The following is a 6858-nucleotide window of genomic DNA, read 5'->3' on the forward strand; positions in this document are numbered from 1 at the left end:
ATGATGCGATTGCATCATCGCGATCTTTGCGGAAAGTAACGTGATGTCGGAGAAAGTTTGTGTGTTGTGGTTTTAGGTGTGTTTCCTGTAGACACAGCACTTTTGGATTGTGTTTGTGGATGAGTGGCACATCATCGAGGTTCCTAAGAAGGCCTCTGACATTCCATTGAATAATTTGTGTATCCATTTTAAAAGCAAATTGGTGCTGTGTGTAAGGAAGCGGCAGTGATGTCTTAGATTACAGAGGTCTTTCGAGGCCCTGTAACCGGAGTTCTGCCCTTTCTGGAGCGTTCGAGGGAGCCTCGCCGCTCCTTAGGCGCTTGGCGCCCCTTGAGGATAGGTGTAGTGTTCATTGCCTCTTGCGAGGCGCCAAACACGTGCTCTTGCGAGCGAGAAGTTACCAGGGAGAGTCCCGCCTTGGACGGCAAGACCCCTGCGCCCACCAGCCCGGAGGGCGATGGGGCTCCCTGGGGGATTTGGCTGTGCCGGCCGTTGCCAGCGCTGGAAGGGACCTGGGAGGTTGAGGCAGCCTCGGCTGCGCCCACCTTCGAGTTTGATTGTCCCTTCTCCTCGGTTGACGGAGCAGCGCTAGCTGCAACCGCCGCGGGAGCAGATGGCGTAACTGCCGACTCACTGACTGTGGGTCGCACAGCCACCGGAAGCCTTTGTTCGCTGCCCCCTGGCGCGTCACATCGGCAAAGCTTTTCTTGGGCAGGTATGAAACCCGCCTGCGTGCCTCTTTGAAAGTGATATTTTCTTTTACTTTTATGGTCACTACTTCTTTTTTTTTTTCCAAGACGGGCAGGACCGCGAGTACGCGGCATGCTCGCCATCACAGTTGACACAGTGGAGAGTGTTCTCACAAGTTTCAGTGGTGTGTTCTTTGGCACTGCATTTAGCACAAGTTTGGCGGCCGTGGCAGCTCTGCGAGCTGTGGCCGAAGCGCTGGAATTTGAAACATCAGAGTGGATTGGGCACGTAGGGCCTGAAACGGGGCTTTATGTACCCGGCCTCGATTCATTCCGGCAGGACACTTGAATTGAAGGTGAGAATTAGGTGTTTGGTCGCAATTTCTTTACCATCGCACCTCATCTTTATTCTTTTCACATTAACAACATTTTGCTCATTGAAGCCCTCTAGGAGCTCTGACTCTTTCAGCTGAAGCAGGTCATCATCTGAGACAACGCCGCGTGTAGTGTTCAGAGTGCGGTGCGGAGTCACGGTCACTTGAAAGTCTCCAAAAGACACTAGATTGGGTAGCTTTTCGTATTGTTTCAGGTCACGGAGCTCCAAAAGGAGATCTCCACTTGCCATCCTGGATGCCTTGTAACCTGGACCAAGAGCCTCAGTTAAAGACTTCGAAACTAGAAACGGGGAGATTGTGCGCACTTATTTATCTGGCTTTTCCGAATGAATGACGTGAAATCGTGGGAAGTTGGGTCTTTGTCGTCCAAAAAACTGAAATACATCTTCGGTGCGCCCTCTTTTCTGAGGGCGATCTGGGAGGGGAGGGAAGGAACTAGCCATAGAATAATGTAATTTTCGGCAATAACGCCAACCACCCACCGTGGAGCCCTACAAGGGGACGTTACAGGGACTGTAGAAACAGGTCCTGCAAACACGAGCTGTACGTTATCACTATAACCAAATAAGAGATAAACTAGGTTGGTTATTCACACAAGGTTAACACTTGCTGCCTGGAAAAAGTGGAACTAAACGGAAGCTAGGAGAAGGCAGGAACGATGAAAAGTCAGAGAAAGACGAAGGCTGGCGAAAGAGAGAGACAGGACAATGCAACTACCGATTTCCCCCGGGTGGGTCAGTCCGGGGGTGCCGTCTACGTGAAGCCGAGGCCAAAGAGGTGTGCTGCCGCCGCCGGGGGGCCGTAAAGGTCCAAACACCCGGCATTGGCTCAACCCCCAGGATCCCCTTTTCCCCGGACACGGCTAAGCCGCGCACGGCTACACGCGGGTGTGTCCAACCCTCGTGTGCTCGGGTACGTGGTGTCGCAACGCACCAAACGCCTGCTGACGCAGACGCCCCTGCGGGGAACTGTCGGAAGTTAAAGTGCAAGAAGTTTACATCGCATGTCAAGGTCACCGTGCGTGTGCGGCCGTTTACATTACCGTGATATGTACATGCATTTGTTCTGTGAATATGCGATGGTTTGCAGGTGCTAGAAGGCTAGGCTCGCGTTGATATTTCAAATGTGTTTTAGTGCCTGCAACATCAGTTGGTATGAATGAGCAAACAATCATCGGTTCTCCTTGATGGAAGTGGAATGGTTCGCAGTTGGGAGGCATGTGAGTAAGAAGAGTGAATTGGTGTTTAAGCAACACTTACACATACTGTGTGGATTCAAATCAGCCATGATACTACGAGAAAGGCTCGCCCGCTGAAAATTCCCTGCCAGCGAAAATTTTTATATTTAAGTGCGTATTTACACGTCACGCCCATTTCTCTTTTCTCGGCAGTTCAATTTCACTGCCCAGTGTACATTACTGTTAACGCAATCCATTTTAGCACTCGAGAAGACAAACCCAATTGTTACGGCGTGCCTTCGTTCATTAGTTACGTAGTTTATGGTTACCTAAGGGTTTTTTAGTGTAATGCATGGAAAAGAACGCTTTCTATTGTCTCGAATACCCGAGTGACTACTCGCTTGCGCTTTAAGTCTACACTAGCTCAGCTAAATAATTGTTGTAGCTCGTGCAGTAAATGAACAACTAAACAAAAAGTGCAACTCTGCGCGAGCGCAAAGCACACAGACATTCAAAATCAGACATGGGAAGACCTTTGCAGAGGACGCCAAAGGGCCGGGAAGCGTAAGGCTCCTTGGCTTAGGGAAGCGCGAACGAGTCGCCGAGACACGACCATCGGAAGTCATGTGAACCGTATGTGTGCGTGCGTGTACGTACCAGCGGCGCCTGCTCTTCCTTCGGACGCTCACCCCTTGTCCCTGTCTACCTACGCGATAAGTTGGCGCCGGGTACTTGCAGCTGTGCGCATGAGGCGGTTATGCCCATTTATGGTCCGATCTGGCGCCTGCGTTCCTGATTGGACCAAACCGTGCTAGGGTGACCAAGAATACAGGAAGGGTGAAGCTTTTTTTTTTTTTTAGAAAGAACTTGCCCCGCCGCCGTGCTGCTTCGCCGGACCCGCGGGCTTTCTGTTCTGTGGAAGCTGCGCCAAAGCGGCGGGCGTCTGCTATGCGCTTGGTATTTTGGTCGTTGTTAATCAACATTGCGATAATTTAGCTTCTATTATATACTCCGTAACTGCAAGATAATACTGCAGCGACTCGCCACACAGAGAGCACGTTTGTGCGCTGTATATTTCCGTCGATGTTTGCAGGTTTGCCACCGCAATGGTCCGCACTTATGGGGCTGTTTCTGGCACACATTCAGCGCGCACTTCATTCTGAGCGGAGGTATTTAGTTAAGTGTGGCATGACGAACGCAAAGGTGCTGGAAAATACTACAAGTACAAGATGACGCACATAACCAGAAGAAGGAAGCAAATATAAAAGGCTTGCTCATGCTAACGCTTTGCGCCTGTAATTTACTTTACTTTATTTCGTGCGTTGGATTTGCTTTACAAGACTGCCTCTCGCGCTCTGCTGTTTCCTTCTCAACTTGAAAGCAAATTTAGCAATTTCTTCCGCATGCTCGCCGGTCGTACATAGCAAATATACTTGCTGATCAGTTACTACGTAGCTCTAATAACATAATAAAATTGATAAGGACGCAAACTTATCATGTTTTGCTGTCATTGAAGGCAATAGCAGTACGGATATTTAGAGCTAAGAGAAATATTTGTGGTGCATAAAGGGAGCATTTATTGCAAACACACCAACATCGTAATGTGCAATAAATGATTGCTAGTTTACGTACCAATCCTACGTTAGGCAATAAATTAGGCTTATCCGACTGGCTTACATCTCAATGATTTACGAGAGAACTCACGGATTATATAACAAGGCTGCTGTAACAGTTAATCTTTCCCATAATAAATGCGTAGACGGCTGGGTCAGTCTTAGTTATATATTCATTTCAATCTAGACAAAAATAAATGTCAGTATAAATGGAAAATTCCATGATAAGAGGAGGGGCTGGACAAATGCAGATGACGCAGATGTAAGATTCAATGTTTCACCGGATGTCTCCGCGTCTTATCCCCTCCAGACCTCGCTCCTTTCTTTCTTCTCAGTGACCTATGATACGTAAAGTAAAGCCTCTGCAGCTTTATACATATACGGCATAATCTTAGTAATGTCGTTTCCGCATTACATCATCACCTCAAGTCTCCTAGCCTTTCTCGATTCTGATATTGAGCTATCATAAGGCGTAATGTCGTCCCCACATTGCAGCCCCGCTCCCGATGTTTCTTTACTTTCTCACTGCTGTTCGCTAATTCCGTAGCTACGCGCCTCTGCCGCATTGCTAGGCATTGCATCATTGCATGAATTCCGAGCCAAGTGTACTCACTGCACTTCTTGATAAAAATGATAAAGGTGGTGCAAAGCCAGACAAATGTGGCTTGATCGAAAGGCTGATAGAAGGCAGCCTCTCCGCTGCAGAACCGGATCACTGCGATCACGTCTAAAAAAATGATGAAACGCTCATTTTTTTTTACATTTGCGGCTATGTAACTACGAAGTTTTTTCTGAAAACAAAGTGTGACCATTGTGACCATATTCTACTAACCAAGAAAGAATACGTTTGTCAGCTGAGCTTAGCTGATTATACAAGTCTAGCTGCGGGACAAGTGAGGCTTGCTGTACCCGTCTGGTTGTCTCCTTTGATTGATCAGAGATTTCGAAAACCTTTTCACAAGCTGTTTCAGTACTCGGGAGCTTCATCACGAAAGCGTGATGGACGTTGCTGAACTCATCAAGCAAAAGATGTGTGTTGTGGTCCGGGGCCCCATTCGCGCGCACTCACTTCCCGCTGAAGTTATTGCTTTCTAGGCAACCACTCCTCTCCATTTTTTTTGTTGTCTTTCTAATGCTCAAACGCTAACCGCCATGAATCTTCAAAACATCTTAACGTAAGCTCCTGTACGTGATGCTGAGTTATTTCAAGTTGTTTAAAATGTTCTCATTCATTGCACATTTTATGGTGAAGCAATCCCAGCACCTCGGATGAATATTTTATATTGATGTACAGTGATCCCTGCAGAAAGACGCAAGGTCGACGCATGACTAGCCTCCGAATACTTCGGAACGTTCAGCGTGTACCTGTTTATAACGAATACTTGTTGTCTCACGTTATATTTTTGTCAGGCATGGGACATAGGAGTTCTCTGTAATTGTTGATTATATTTATTATTTACATCGAGCAGGTTTGCCCACAGCAGGGCAAAGGCCTCTCCCATACTTCTCCAACTACCCCGGTCATTTACAAATTGTGGCCATGTCGTCCCTCCAAACTTCTTAATCTGATCCGCCCACCTAACTTGCTGCCGCCCTCTGCTACGCTTCCCTCCCCTTGAATTCGAGTCCGTATCCCTTAAGGACTATCGGTTTTCTTCCATCCTCATTACGTGTCCTGCCCATGGCCCCATTTATTTTTCTTGATTTCAACTAAGATATCATTAACTCGCGTTTGTTCCCTCACCCAATCTTCTGTCTTCTTATCCCTTAAAGTTACACCCATCATTCTTCTTTCCATAGCTCGTTGCGTCGTCCTCAATTTAAGTAGAACTCATTCCGTAAGCCTCCAGGTTTCTGCCCCGTACGTGAGTACTGGTAAGACACAGCTGTTATACACTTTTCTCTTGAGGGATAATGGCAACCTGCTGTTCATGATCTGGGAATGCCTGCCAAACGCACCCCAGCCCATTCTTATTAGTCTGATTATTTCAGTCTCATGATCCGGATCTGCGGTCACTACCTGTCCGAAGTAGATGTATTCCCTTACCACTTACAGTGGCTCGCTACCTATCGTAAACTGCTGTTCTCTTCCCTAGACTGTTAAACATTACTTTAATTTTCTGCAGATTAATTTTTAGACCCGCCCTTCTGCTTTGCCTCTCCAGGTCAGTGAGCATGAATTGCAATTGGTCTCCTGAGTTACTAAGCAAGGCAATATCATCAGCGAATCACAAGTTACTAAGGTTTTCTCCATTAACTCTTATCTCCAATTCTTCCCAATCCAGGTCTCTGAATACCTCCTGTAAACACGCCGTGAATAGCATTGGACAGATCGTACCTCCCTGCTTGACATCATTCTTTATTGGGATTTTGTTGCTTTCTTTACGGAGGACTATGGTGGCTGTGGAGCCGCTATAGATATCGTTCAGTATTTTTACATACGGCTAGTCTACACCCTGATTCTTTAATGCCTCCATGACTGCTGATGCTTCGAGTGAATCAAACGCTTACTCGTAATCAATGAAAGCTATATATAAATTTTGGTTATATTCCTTATATTTCTCTATCACTTGTTTGATAGTGTGAATATGGTCTATTGTTGAGTAACCTTTACGGAATCCTGTCTGCTCCTTTGCATGACAGAAGTCTAAGATTTTCCTGATTCTATTTGCGATTACCTTAGTAAATACTTTGCAGGCAACGGACGGTAAGCTGATCAGCCTATAATTTTCGAGCCTTTGGCGTCCCCTTTCTTATATATTAGGATTAAATTGGCGTTCTTCCAAGATTCCGGTACCATCAATGTCATGAGGCATTGCGTATACAGGGTGGCCAGCCTTTCTAGAACAATCTGCCCACCATCCTTGAACAAATTTGCTGTTACCTGGTCCTTCACAGCCGCCTTCCCCCTTTGCATAGCTCCTAAGGCTTTCTTTACTTCTTCCGGAGTTACTTGTGGGATCTCAAATTCCTCTAGACTATTC

The sequence above is a fragment of the Dermacentor variabilis genome, chromosome 9, assembly GCF_050947875.1.
Source record: "Dermacentor variabilis isolate Ectoservices chromosome 9, ASM5094787v1, whole genome shotgun sequence".
In the NCBI taxonomy this organism is placed as follows: domain Eukaryota; kingdom Metazoa; phylum Arthropoda; class Arachnida; order Ixodida; family Ixodidae; genus Dermacentor; species Dermacentor variabilis.